Genomic DNA, 13,934 nt, shown 5'->3' with positions numbered 1-13,934 from the left:
TACCTTATCTCTGCACTGGAGCTGCTCTCGGATGAGCTTGAGAGCAGCTTCATCTTTGGCCATGTCCACCCCTTCCTCCTGCTCCGAATCCAGGGGGGTCCCTGCACCAGGGAGGGAAGGACAGGGGCGTGGTGGGCAGAGCAGGATTCAAGACCCCCCTTCCCACCTCAGGCCCCCAGGGCAGATGGGGCCCCAAACCTCCCTCTCAGGGATGCCTTCAGCCCCCAACAGCTGCCGAAGCCCAGAGCAGAGCCCCCCTCCCCTGCCCAGGACTCCAGGGGAGGTGCCTGTTCCCCCCGCCCGGAGCAGCAAGGACCAACTGGCAGCAGCTCTTCACGCCCCCACCCCCTGGTCCCCGTGCGGAAGGGGCAGCTGTGTGACGGCTGCTGCTCTCAGTGGGGTTCGCGCAGCTCAGGCCAGACACCTGGGCTGGGGACCCCCCCCCCCCCGTATCCCTGGGAGAGCGTCTGGGCCCAGGGTGTTCACATCCCATCCTCAGCCCCCCCGGAGCCCAGCCTGGATCCTCACCTGGAACAAAGCAGTGGCGCCCGTCGGCCTGGCTGCTGCCAGAGGCCCAGGTGCTGCCGCTGTCCCAGGCTGAGCTGCCGGTGCTGGGACAGGGACCTTCCCCCTCCTGGCCGGCGGGGGCTGGAAGGGCCTCAGAGACCGGGCAGGGCGAGGCCTCCTGATGGGAAGGAGGGCTGGGCTCCTGGGGCCGCTGCTGCCCACACAACAAGCCCCAGAGCCACCCTGCCCGGCGCCCCTCCTGGGCTGGGTCCTGTCTGCCAAACCGCAGCCTGGGCCAGCTCCACTGGGGCCTGGTCGGGGCTGCTCCCAGCTCGGCGCCTGCGCCGGGAGCCGGGGTCCTTTTCCAGAAGGCCGGGCACTTCCGCCGTCTGGCCTGGACGGGAGCTGCTTCCCCGCCAGCGGGGATGCAGGGGTTGCTCTGCCCCTTGGGAAGACGGCAGCTGCTTCCCTCAGGCTCTGGGGCCACCTGCAGAGCCTTCCTCCGCAACATCCGCAGGAGCCTGGCCATCCTGGAACCGGGCGGGGAGCAGGGGTGAGTCTGGGCTCAAGGCAGCCTTTCACTCCTGGGCCTTTTCCGTCCCTCCTCCTCCCTGCTCCAACCACAGCTGCCCCCTCTGTCCCGACAGGAGTGCAGGGAGTGCCATCTACACACACGGGCAGGAGTTCATTGCATGATCTGCTCCCAACGTTCCCCCTCGTAATCCCTGCTGCTGCAATAGCCAGGAAGTCTCATCCTTTTCCAGCAATGGGGTCAGTCCCAAAGACCATCGGTTACTCTGGACAAGCAGCCCCCTCCTGTCGTCCCAGGGCACTCTCCCGCCCAGGCTAGAGAAGGAACAGAAGCCAGGAGTCCGGACTTCTCCTGGGAAACCATTCCCCATGTCAAAGTCACAAAAACCCTAGGCACAGGAAGACCAGGGCCCTCCTCGTTCCCCATTGATTTCCAGGCTCAGCAGCTCACAGGGTCTGGCCCAGCTCAGAGGCTCCCAGCCCTTCCCTTGTGGGACACTGGTCCCCAGGCTGAGAGTCTTAGGAAGCCTCTGCCTGGCCTAAGAGTGAGGGGCTCTTGGGGGTTGTTTGCAAATGAAATCCCCCTTTGGAGATAGTCTCTCCCCCTGTTTCTGCCTCTCCCCACACACAGGGGAAGCCACCGAGGAACCCGAATGCCATTCACTTGCTCTCAGTGATGGGATGATGGATGGCGGATGTTCAGGGTCAGCAGACGTCCCTCGCCCTCCTCCTCACTCTCCAAGCCCAAGGCAGGCTGGAGAGGGTTGTGACCTCAGGAGTTACCCTGCCCAGCCAGCAGGCAGGGTGATGACACGAGGGCGGTCGACTGGCTGTGAAAACAAGAGTCTGTCTGATTGCCAAGGGACGGAGAAACTCAGCCAGCAGCAGGAGGGTGCAGAGCACTGCCCTCGTGCTGAGATGACAGCGCCTCCAGGATCCTGACATCCCAGCACTTTACACACCTTCCTGGAGTGTCCCAACCCCGCTGGGCTGTCGTGATGGGACCCCAACCCTACTCTAGGCAAACGGGCCTCAGCTACTGGCTCAAGGTCACACCGAGTGTCAGAGCCATGGATGGACCCCTTCGCTAACCACTGCCGCACACTCCCTCTCACAGCTGGCAATTGCAACCAGGCCCTAATGTCTGGTCCCCCTGCCTTTGAGAGGGAGGGTCACTCCTGCTTCCATTGCTGCCTCTTGATCTGTGGGACTTTGGGCAAGTTGCTCCCCCTCTCTATGGCTCTCTGGGACTCACATCCCTGAATGGGCTTTAAAAAAGACAATGGTTAAAATTTGGCCCCAACTAGTTCTTGTTTCTCGAGACGAGCCATTTTAGCAAAGTTTAGAGTTCTTGACATTCAACACCTGGAAACATCCCTTTCTCCTTCGCAGATGGCCTTAACATCTCTTATCTCACCCAGGCTCCCTGCTGCTTGGAGTTAGAGAATTGACCCTGTTCCTATTGGACCTTGTCAAGGTTCCTCCCTCACTCTGAACTCTAGGGTACAGATGTGGGGACCTGCATGAAAAACCTCCGAAGCTTATCTTTACCAGCTTAGGTCAAAACTTCCCCAAGGTACAAAATATTCCACCCGTTGTCCTTGGACTGGCCGCTACCACCACCAAACTAATACTGGTTACTGGGGAAGAGCTGTTTGGACGCGTCCTTCCCCCCAAAATACTTCCCAAAACCTTGCACCCCATTTCCTGGACAAGGTTTGGTAAAAAGCCTCACCAATTTGCCTAGGTGACTACAGACCCAGACCCTTGGATCTTAAGAACAATGAACAATCCTCCCAACACTTGCACGCCCCCCTTTCCTGGGAAATGTTGGATAAAAAGCCTCACCAATTTGCATTGGTGTCCACAGACCCAAACCCTTGGATCTGAGAACAATGAAAAAGCATTCAGTTTTTTACAAGAAGACTTTTAATAAAAAATAGAAGTAAATAGAAATAAAGAAATCCCCCCTGTAAAATCAGGCTGGTAGATATCTTACAGGGTAATTAGATTAAAAAACATAGAGAACCCCTCTAGGCAAAACCTTAAGTTACAAAAAAGATACACAGACAGAAATAGTTATTCTATTCAGCACAATTCTTTTCTCAGCCATTTAAAGAAATCATAATCTAACACATACCTAGCTAGATTACTTACTAAAAGTTCTAAGACTCCATTCCTGGTCTATCCCCGGTAAAGACCAGCATACAGACAGACACAGACCCTTTGTTTCTCTCCCTCCTCTCAGCTTTTGAAAGTATCTTGTCTCCTCATTGGTCATTTTGGTCAGGTGCCAGCGAGGTTACCTTTAGCTTCTTAACCCTTTACAGGTGAGAGGAGCTTTCCCCTGGCCAGGAGGCATTTCAAAGGGGTTTACCCTTCCCTTTATATTTATGACAGACCTACCCAAGGTGTCACACAGCAAAGCAGTTGACGGAGCCAGAAAGAGAAGACAACAGTCCTGACTCCTGTTCTAACTAACAGACAACAACCCCCGGAGGCAGGGATAAAGCCCAGGAAATAAGGTGTGAACATTTTCATGGAAACCGTTTTCTGTCAGAAAATCCATTCAGACGAAACCACTTTGTTTCTTGAAATCGTAACAAGTAGGATGAAAATTCTTTGCAAAAATATTTGTTTGCAAAAAAAGAGCATCTCCTCTCCGTCACAGTGCATTAAACTGTCTCGTTGTACACAAAGGGAAGACACTGTGCTCTAGAAAATTAGATGAGATGCTTCAGTCTGAGCTAAGTAGTTGCTGTTCTTCACAATTTCAAAACAATAAAATACAAATAAAATAAAATATTAGGTCATAATCTGCTATGGCTCAGTGTGATCGGACACCCCCTAGTCTGCACTGCTCCGAGTGATACTCTTCAGTGGATCCCCAGCATCCACCCATGGTGAGGTAGGTGGGAGAAGATTGTTATTCGTTCTTGACAGAAGGAGAAAAGAAGGCTGAGAAAGGAGCAGTGACTTGTCTTAGCTGATGCAGCCAGTCAGTAGCAGAGTTGCTCTCAAATGAGCTACAGACCAACAATTGTTCCTAGTAATTATTCAGCAATTATTTCAGAAGAATTGGAATGTTCGAGAGGATCATGAACTGCTCTGAGACAATGAATGGAGAGCAGCGTCCACATTGGTCAAACATCTAACTGGTTGTGACTTATTTGCTTCGTCATAAAAGAGAACAACAAAGACCAGAGTTTCCTCCCTGTCAATAGCCCCCTCCTCAGCCAATCAAGGTTGAGACTTTGAGGAGTGGGAGGCTAAGGTCTCTCATCAAATAGCCCAAAGAATGGCCCTGGTCACCACCGAGGGGATCACTCTCGGAGCACTAGTTCAGTCTCACCTCTCTGTGAGGGCCTCCCACAACCCCCCTGGCCCCCGCTCCACCCACAGAGCTCCTGGTGGTGGGAGGAGAGCAGGGGAATAGGACAAAGGAAGCAAGAAGAGAAAGGTAGGAGGGACAGAGGAAAAGGGAAAACAAAAAGGAGAAACCCCAATGTCCCCAGTAATTCTAAGGGACAAAGTCCTAGGTCGGAAATAAAATGCTGCCCCCACAATCTAATGTTTTCTTTTCCTAAAAATCAGCTGGCACCTGATGGATCAGATTGAGCAGGTTCCAAACTTCTCCGAGGCTCTTACCTTCTATACAGGGAGGTCTGTTTTCGAGCAAAACCACTAAAAGAATAAGAGAAAACTCCGAAGAGGGTCCTCCTTGCGCTCACGTACGTGCAAGTGAATGCTCTCTCAGTCCTCCAGGAGAGACCTCGAGAAGGAGACGTGCTGAAGCAAAGCCACAGGGATCTCTGAGGTTGACCCTGTCCTGCACCCCTGTCCTGCCTGGCTGATGTCAAGATCTCTCTGTGAGGTCATCACCTCCCCTTTGTCCAATAGGCTGAGGTCCTGCCAAAGGCCCTTGTGATGTCACTGCCACACCCACCCCTCCCCTGCAGTGCTGATGTCCTGCCCCTGTCCAACTACATTGGATGTTTGACCTGCTTCCCCGGATCACTCCTCTCAATGAGCATTCATTGTGGGCTCAAGCCGAACACAGTAAAACATCAGAGGCTTCTCCCAATGCTATGCTCAGTTTTTCATAAATTAGCAGACTTTATGGACAGAAGAGACAATTAGAGCATGTCATCTGACCCCCTGCACATCACATGCTTTCTGTAGAGCATAGGAGCTAGTTTTTGACTACACACGTTCCAGAAAAGCATCTAGTCTTCATTAGAAGACATCAAGAGGTGTGGAATTCCCACCACTTCCCTTTCTAGTTTGTTCCTTTGGTGATTCATCCTCACGGTTGAATATGTGTGCCCTCTTTCGAATACGAATTGGTCTCTTTTGAGTTTCCAGCCACTGGGTCTTGTTATGCTTTTCTCTGCTAGATTAATGAGCCCTTTAATACCCGATATTTTCTCTCCATGAAGTCACTTCAGCACTTCAATGACGTCACCTCCCGATCTTTTTTATCATCTAAACAGGCTGAGCTCTTTCAATAGCTCATTCGCAGGCATTTTTCTCCAGCCCTCAAAATGTTTCATTGCTTTTTGCTGCCCCATCTCCAATATTTCAAAATCTTTTTTCAAAGGTGGAAGCCAAAACTGGATGCAGGATTCCATGATCAGTCTTCCTCATGATGTGTCACCTCCCTCTGCGCCTCACTGCTCTTTTCATACATCTAATGATAGCTTTAGCCCCCTTCACCACAGCATCACCCTGGGTGCTCATGTTGAATGGCTTGCCCAGCATGGCCCCGAAATCCTCTTCACAGTCAGTGCTTTCCTGGATACACTTCCCCACTCTGTAGGTGTGGCCTGCATGCTTTGTCGCTAGCTATAGGACCCTTCCTTTGGTTATTTTCAAACTTGTTTTCTTTGAATGGGTCCAGCTTCTCAAGGGATCCGATTGCTCTGTGTCACTGCCCTGTCCTCATCATTAATTACCACTCTACTACTATTTTATCACCACCAATGTTAACAGCAGTGATTTATTATTTGGGTTGCAGTTAATTGATATTTATTTTCAAGAATTAGTCCTTGAGAGCCTCTTCATATCCCTCGTGCCCAGAACCTGCTCCACACAGCACAGCGAGAAAAGGCCGCCCAGCCCAGCTGTGCCATAGGGGCTAAGCACAGAACAACCTTAGGAGCTTGTGTCATCCATAGCTTCTGAACAACATGTGGGGGTCATCAGCTTACAAATACACTCTAGACTGGTAGCGTAGACAGGCCCCAAATGTATCTAAGTGTCCTGCCTTGAGAAACAGGAGAGAAAAAAACAGAACCTTGATTAGCTTTATTTTATAGTTATGGAAACTGAGGCACAGAGAAGCAAAGAGATTCGCTCATGGTCAAAAAGCCAGGTATAGAAAATTTCCATCCCACCATCAACCTCAGCCTGGACCAGTCCACACAAGAGATCCACTTCCTGGACACTACGTTGCTAATTAGCGATGGTCACTTAAACACTTAAACACCAAATTTGTTCGTCTCTAAGGTGCCACAAGCCCTCCTTTTCTTTTTGCAGATACAGACTAACGCGGCTTCTACTCTGAAACCTGTCATTAATTTCATTTAGTGACCCTTAGTTCTTGTGTTATGAGATGGAATAAATAACACTTCCTTATTTACTTTCTCCGCCCGTGTCATGATTTTATACACCTCTATCTTATCCCCCATTAGTTGTCTCTTTTCCAAGCTGAAAAGTCCCAGTCTTATTAATCTCTCCTCACAAGGAAGCTGTTCCAGACCCCTAATAATTTTTGTTGCCCTTTTCTGAACCTTTTCCAATTCCAATATCTCTTTTTTGAGTTGGAGCACGCAGTATTCAAGATGTGGGCGTACCATGGATTTCTATAGAGGCTGTGGTCTCAACACCCCAGTAACCTAACCAGTGTCAAGTTGATTTCAGATTTCCCGACACAGGAGAGGTTTTGAGGGGTGATTTGAAAGAGGGCAATGCGAAGGCTTTGCAAATGTTGATGAGGAGCTCCTCCTAGGTGTGATAGCGAATGAGAGAGGCCAAGTAGGGTGTGGATTGTGAAGACAAGGCTATACATCGATCTATGGCACTTATGTCCCCCGCACCCCATCACTATAGTACAGGAGCATCTCACAGTCTTTGGATGGATTTATCTTCCCAACGTCCCTGTGTATCTAACCTGAATTCTCCCCTTAGGAAAAACTCCACCTGATCCGGCTGGAGAACAGCCAGATGTTCTGCCTCCAAACTGCACCAGAGAACATCTGTACCCTCTCATGTTCATCCCACCCATGTCCTCGCCCTCACGTCCAGCTTCAACAGCGGGTGGCAGGACCTGCTGCCCCCTGAGCGCGTGAGGAACCCTAGGGGGCCAGTACCGCTGTCCAGCTGCACGGCCAGCCGAGGATACTAGTTGGTGGCTCCTCCCTGGAGCCAAAGCAGGGGTGTGTACCTGGCACAGCTCCCCAGCTCCCCCGGTGCCTCTCCCTTTTGTGGAGACAGAGACCCAGGCACACGGCATTTTTGTTGCAGCCCCTCTTCCGGCTCCTCCAGAACCTCTCTGCATTTCTCCCTGCACCTCCTGAGCTGCACACATGCCCCGGCCGCCCCACAAAGCCATAAGATCCCCTCCTCAACCACCTCCTGGCGCTGGCCCGACAGCCATCTGTCACTCCAGGAGCAGAAAGCTGGATGGGGTTTGTCCTGCGACTGTGGGGCCTATTTCCGGTCCCTTGTCCGCTCCTGTCTCCGGGCAGAGTTCCTCTGGGCCCACTGACTCCTGGACGCCTTGGAGGAGCAGTGGGGGCTGTTGGGGGTTCTCTGCTCGGCGTCCCCCTCCGGATCCCTGATTTTCCACCTGAGACCAGGCTCCCATTCCTGTTTTCTCCTTTGTTGTCCCCCACCATCAACTGGAGCCTGGACTTAGTGGTTCCTCCCCCTTTGTCAAGGGACAGGGCCTTTAGTTTTGGGCAGGCCCAGCCCGGCCTGTCCTAATACTTCCCATAGCACAAGAACCCACAGGGAGTGACTCACCCTGGCATCGGCTCCCTTTACCCTGCCCAGGAGAGCGAGGGGCAGCTCTTCTATGCTGCCTTTTCTCGGCCCCCCTAAAAGGGGACGGACCTCATAGGGAAGGAGTTGAATTCCCCAGAGGTTTCATACTTTGATTCCCCCGGGGTGGCCATAGTTTTGTACCACCAGGCAGAAGCAAACTCCCCCGCATCATTTGCTCCTCTCCCCCCTCCCTCATGGACTTGGAGTTGCCCCCTCCCCAAAATCTGAAATGGTGCCCCTGGATCCTCCCCACCACACCGAGCCTCTCCCTCACGGCCTTGAACATGCCCCTCCCCATTAGCCTCTCCCTCCTCCCCCCTCCATTCGGCCTTTCTGTTCATCATGCAGACCACCAGTTTCCCACCTTTTCAGGCTGGCGATCCCCCCTGCACAATAAAAAATGCCCCAACGCCCTGAGGTTTCCTGTCCAAGTCAGAGTAAACCTTGTGTCAGTGCTACCGACGCCAGGAGCCTGCAACCCGGCTACAGCGACGACATCGGATCTCGCCAACGCCCCAGGGTTTGGCCACCCGTTTCACCCTGGAAGTTGTCTTTTCTTTGCCGAAGATTGTAATAAAATTTGCAACACCTCACGCCCACACCCCCTCCCTCCCCTCTAGACTCCACCCATGGCGGGGGGGTGGGGGTGTCAGGTGTCCTGTCAAAAAACTGCTCCCTGACAGAATTTGCTGCTTAGATTGTCCTGAGCATGCTCGGTAACATCTGCTGAAGCCGCAGTCCTCAGCCTGCCCTTACTTGGAATCAGATTCTGCTGCCTGCTCTTTACAAGGGCTACAAGGGGGCAAAGGGCAGCGGGGCTCGATCCGGTTTTATAGTGGGGGGTGCTGAAAGCCAGCTCATGCAACTGTGTGTTCAAAAGCAACGTGGAAAGGTGCAATTCCTGTTCCCACCGCATGGGTGAGCACAGCTCCGGGATTTGAAATCATGCCAGCTTCCTTCTCACAGCCCGAGCAAACTTTTCACAGAGAAAGCTGGGGGCAGGGATTTCCCTACACCCCCACCCCCGAATTTTCCCAACACCCACCCCCCACACACACACAGTTTTGTGAACTAGTTACCTGCAGCATTGCCGCTTTCGTGATTGTTTGGAAATTTGAATTGAAATTGAAACATTAATACCCACTTTAAAAGCATATAGAGTGTATGATAAAATATGTGTATCTGAAAAAAATACAATAGATTTGAAAAGTATGAACATGACTAGCTTCCTTATACAGCTGTTGTTTTTGGTGGCGATGTCAGCGCATTCATTTCAGTGAGGTTGGCCAACCTAGTAATTTCAAATGATGATTTGTAAGCAAAGTCTAAATGAGCTCCCCCTGAGAGCTAGTGATGAGCTGGGGACTGGGGGGAAAGGCTTCAGGACCAGATTATATTTACATTCACACCTAATCTACCTTGGTATCCAGCAAACAGAGCTCTGTTGCCCAAGTGATAGATTTTGGCTGGGGCTGGGTTACAAATCCCTTGAATGGGGGGGGGGGGCGGGCGGGGGGGGGGGGGGGGGATGAAAGGTTATTGTTCTTATTGCATGAGTAAAGGGCAGCAGAACTGTACTTAGCCTGCGCTGATTGAGGGCATCAAGAGAGAGGGTGGGGACCTGTCCCTCTCCACTGTTTAAAGACAGAGCTGATTAGGCTCCATAGAGAGTCTTTTGTTCTGTTCAGTGACCACTGCAGCTGAAATCTCTGATAATCCGGTCTAAGTGCTCAGACCTGCTGTGGGACAGTGTTTCTGTGGAAGACACGGCCCAGCCTGCACTAGCAGGGAGGTTCCCCCACTGAGAGCTGGGTGGAACCGCGAGAGACCAACTCACAGAGGTCACAGTGGCAGGTGGCAGCAGACGGTGACAGCGCAGGGCCGTTGGGGCAGAGCAATAGGGTGAACGGTGGCCTGACAAACAACAGCAGCCAGAGCACTGGGCTATGTTTTAGTGACCTTTCTCCAGAAGCTAGATTTGTGACTGGGAAACTTACATCAATATATCTTCCCTAGTAGGCCAAAATTTTTAAAATGCGTTATTTGCCAACGTCATTATCTCACATCATCGCTATCTCAAGAGGTCATTATCTTGGGGAGTTTCTGTACTAAACTTTTTTTTTATTATAATTATTTTTTATGTAAGAATGGTGATATTGGGTCAGATCAATGGTCCATCTATCCCAGTGTCCTGCCTTCCGACAATGACTATTCCAGGTGCTTCAGAGGGAATTAACAGAGTAGGGAATCTTTGATTGATCCGTCCCCCTCTCGTCCACTCCCAGCTTCTGGCGCACAAAGGCTAGAGACACTCAGATCATGATGTTGCATCCCTGCCCATCCTGGCTAATAGCCATTGATGGACCTAGCCTCCATGAACTGATCGAATTCTTTTTTGAACCCTGTTATAATTTTGGCCTTCACAAGATCCCTGGCAAAAAAGTGACTGTGCGTTCTGTGATGAAATACTTCCTTTTGTTTGTTTTAAACGTACTGCCCATTCATGTCATTGGGTGACCCCTGGGTCTTGCATTAAATGAAGGGGTAATAACACTTCTTTATTCATTTTCTCCACATCAATCAAGATTTTATAAGACTCTATCCTATCCACGCTTTTCCAAGCTGAAAAGGCCCAGTCTTCTCTCCTCATATGGAATCTGTTCCATATCCCTAATCATTTTTGTTCCCCTTCTCTGTACCTTCTCCAATTCCAATATATCTCTTTTTAGATGGGGTGACCAGAACTACATGCAGTATTTAAGATGTGGGCATGTCATGGATTTATATAGTAGAAGTGGAGGACCTTGGTTTGCCAGACTGATCAGCTAAGCCAATGCTGACAACCGAAATGAAAAGGCTGCCTCTGGACTGCGTTGACATGCAGAAAGCCTTCTAAGCCAGTCCCTGTCAAAGCCAATTTTAGAAGAACTTAAGGAGGCTGTTAAGAATGCTGGAGACACAACGCAGTTTATGTGAACCAACATGGCTGTGGCATCATACTTTCTATTTAAGCACGAGATACCACACATTGCAAACTAGAGGCCTATGTGAAGCGCACTGTCACTTGTTAATCCTGAAGTTGGACACTGGTTCTGAACAAGACTGGCAAATGCTCACTATCTTTCTGCAAGAAGCTCAGCTGACTCTCTAGAAGCATGCGGTGCAACAGGGAAAGACTCAGGAGCTGAAAAAATGAAGAACTCTCTCACTATATTCAAAATATGTGCATACATGGCTGGCGAATGCACCAATGCAAATAGGCATCAATTATTAAGTCATTGCATATGTTATCTTGATGTCTCTGGTAGGCCAGTAGGTGCATTCTAGATGTTCAGGTTATAGGAGACACATCAGCTGCATCTGTGACATTTTAGAAGAGTTAAATGCTTGTCAATTGAACTCCAAAGAGATGGCTGCTTGTGCATTTGATGGAGCTACAAACTTCTCTGGAAGACTTAGTGGAGTACAAGCTTTGCTCAGAGAAAAGTAAAGGAGTACTTGTGGCACCTTAGAGACTAACCAATTTATTTGAGCATGAGCTTTCAGCTCACGAAAGCTCATGCTCAAATAAATTGGTTAGTCTCTAAGGTGCCACAAGTACTCCTTTTCTTTTTGCGAATACAGACTAACACGGCTGTTCCTCTGAAACCTGTCAGAGAAAAGTGTCACCCTAATCTCTCCTACACACACTGTAGAGGCCATCTACGCCAACTAGCGCTAGTGCAAGCTGCAGAATCTCCAAGACATTAAAAAGCCACAAATTTCACGGCTTTTTTATGACTCTTTTTTCAGCAAGAGTCCAAAAGGATTGAACATTTTGGAAACAAATAGAAGATACACTGGGACTGAAGTTCAAATGAGTCCAACCTGGGAAAACCTGCTGGCTTTCTTATGAGTGATTCTTGGCAGTTGTCTTAAAATTACTGCAACCGTTATGACTGGCTTTGGAAAGTATCCACCAAGAGAGGACAGATCTAAGTAGTGAGGCTGGGGGACTACTTTTGTTACTGAGGATATGCCTACACTACGAAATTAGGTCGCTTTTATAGAAGTCGATTTTTCAGAACCAACTTTATTTCGTCGATTGTGTCCCCCCCAACTAAGCGCATTACATCGGGGAGTGCGTCCACAGTACAGTGGGGAGCATCAATTCTTGGAGCGGTGCACTGTGGGTAGCTATCCCACAGTCCCCGGAGTCTCCATTGTCCACTGGAATTCTGGGTTAAGCTCCCAATGCCTGATGGGACCAAACATTGTTGCGGGTGGTTTTGGGTACATGTCGTCAGTGTCCCCTCCCTTCCTCCCTGCCTCCGTGAAAGCAACGGCAGACAGTCGTTTCGTGCCTTTTTTCTGGGATTACCCGTGCAGACGCCACAGTACTGCAAGCGTGGAGCCCGTTCAGCTTACCGCTGCAATTGTGAGCATTGTAAACACCTCACGCATTATCCTGCAGTACGTGCAGAACCTGCAAAAGCAGGCGAGGAGGCGACGGCAGCGCGGTGACGAGAGTGATGAGGACATGGACACGCACTTCTCTCAAAGCACGGACCCTGGCAATTTGGACATCATGGTGGCAATGGGGCAGGTTCATGCCGTGGAACGCCGATTCTGGGCCTGGGAAACAAGCACAGACTGGTGGGACCGCATAGTGTTGCAGGTGTGGGATGATTCCCAGTGGCTGCAAAACTTTCTCATGCGTAAGGGCACTTTCATGGAACTTTGTGACTTGCTTTCCCCTGCTCTGAAGCACAAGAATACCAAGATGGGAGGAGCCCTCACAGTTGAGAAACGAGAGGCGATAGCCCTCTGGAAGCTTGCAATGCCTGACTGCTACCAGTCAGTTGGGAATTAATTTGGAGTGGGCAAATCAACTTTGGGGGCTGCTGGATCCAAGTAGCCAACGCAATCACTGAGCTGCTGCTATCAAGGGTAGTGACTCTGGGAAATGTGCAGGTCATAGTGGATGGCTTTGCTGCAATGGGGTTCCCCAACTGTGGTGGGGCGGGAGGACTGCATGAGCTCGGAAAACATGTCATCACGAGTGCGGATTTTTTGCCTTCTAATCCGGGATAGCCTCTGGGATGGAGATGATAGGGGGAGCGTAGAAACATTTGCACCTGTGGGAGGAAAAAAAGGGAGAGCAGAATTAAAAAAGATACATTTTAGAGAACAAAGGGGAGACTCTTTCAGAGTGAATCAAGCGATTCAAACCACACAGCACATGTTCTTTCGATACAAGGTCACGTTTTGCCTGTTATATTGAGTGCCTGCTGGTTCGGTGTGAGACATCACAAGTGGCTGGGCACCAGAATTTGGCTTGCAGGTAGCCCTAGTAATCCCAAGGGGCCCGCGGAGTTTGGCTTCTTCCGCCTTCATAACATGTGGGAATGCTTTCGAACTGCGGTGCCCTCCTTTCCCATACCAAGCAATGCCTGGTGGGTTGGCCATTTAAAAGGAGAGGCTGTAGTTTTCAGGTGGATGTGCAACACAACACACACCCCCTCAACCCAATTCTCTGGGATGATCGCTTCACCCCTCGCCCGACCGCGTGGCTATCATCAGCCACACCCAAACAGCTCAGCAAGAACGGGCACCTCTGAATGTCCCCTTGAACAAATTCCCCTATTTCAACCAGGTGACCCTGAATGATATCGCTCTCCTGAGGCTAACACAGAGAGATAAATGACAAATGTTGCTTGAATGCGCCCAAAACCCAGGAGCATTCGCTGCCATGCTCTGTGCTGCAGTGATTCCAGACGACTTGCTACTGGCTTGGTGGGGTAAAGTGTCCTACCATGGAGGACGGAATAAGGCTGCCCCACCCAGAAACCTTCTGCAAAGGCTTTCAG

This window comes from Lepidochelys kempii, chromosome 14 (genome assembly GCF_965140285.1).
Source record: "Lepidochelys kempii isolate rLepKem1 chromosome 14, rLepKem1.hap1, whole genome shotgun sequence".
NCBI lineage: Eukaryota > Metazoa > Chordata > Testudines > Cheloniidae > Lepidochelys > Lepidochelys kempii.
The sequence above is the reverse complement of the archived record's forward strand: the minus strand, read 5'-3'. Positions refer to the sequence as shown.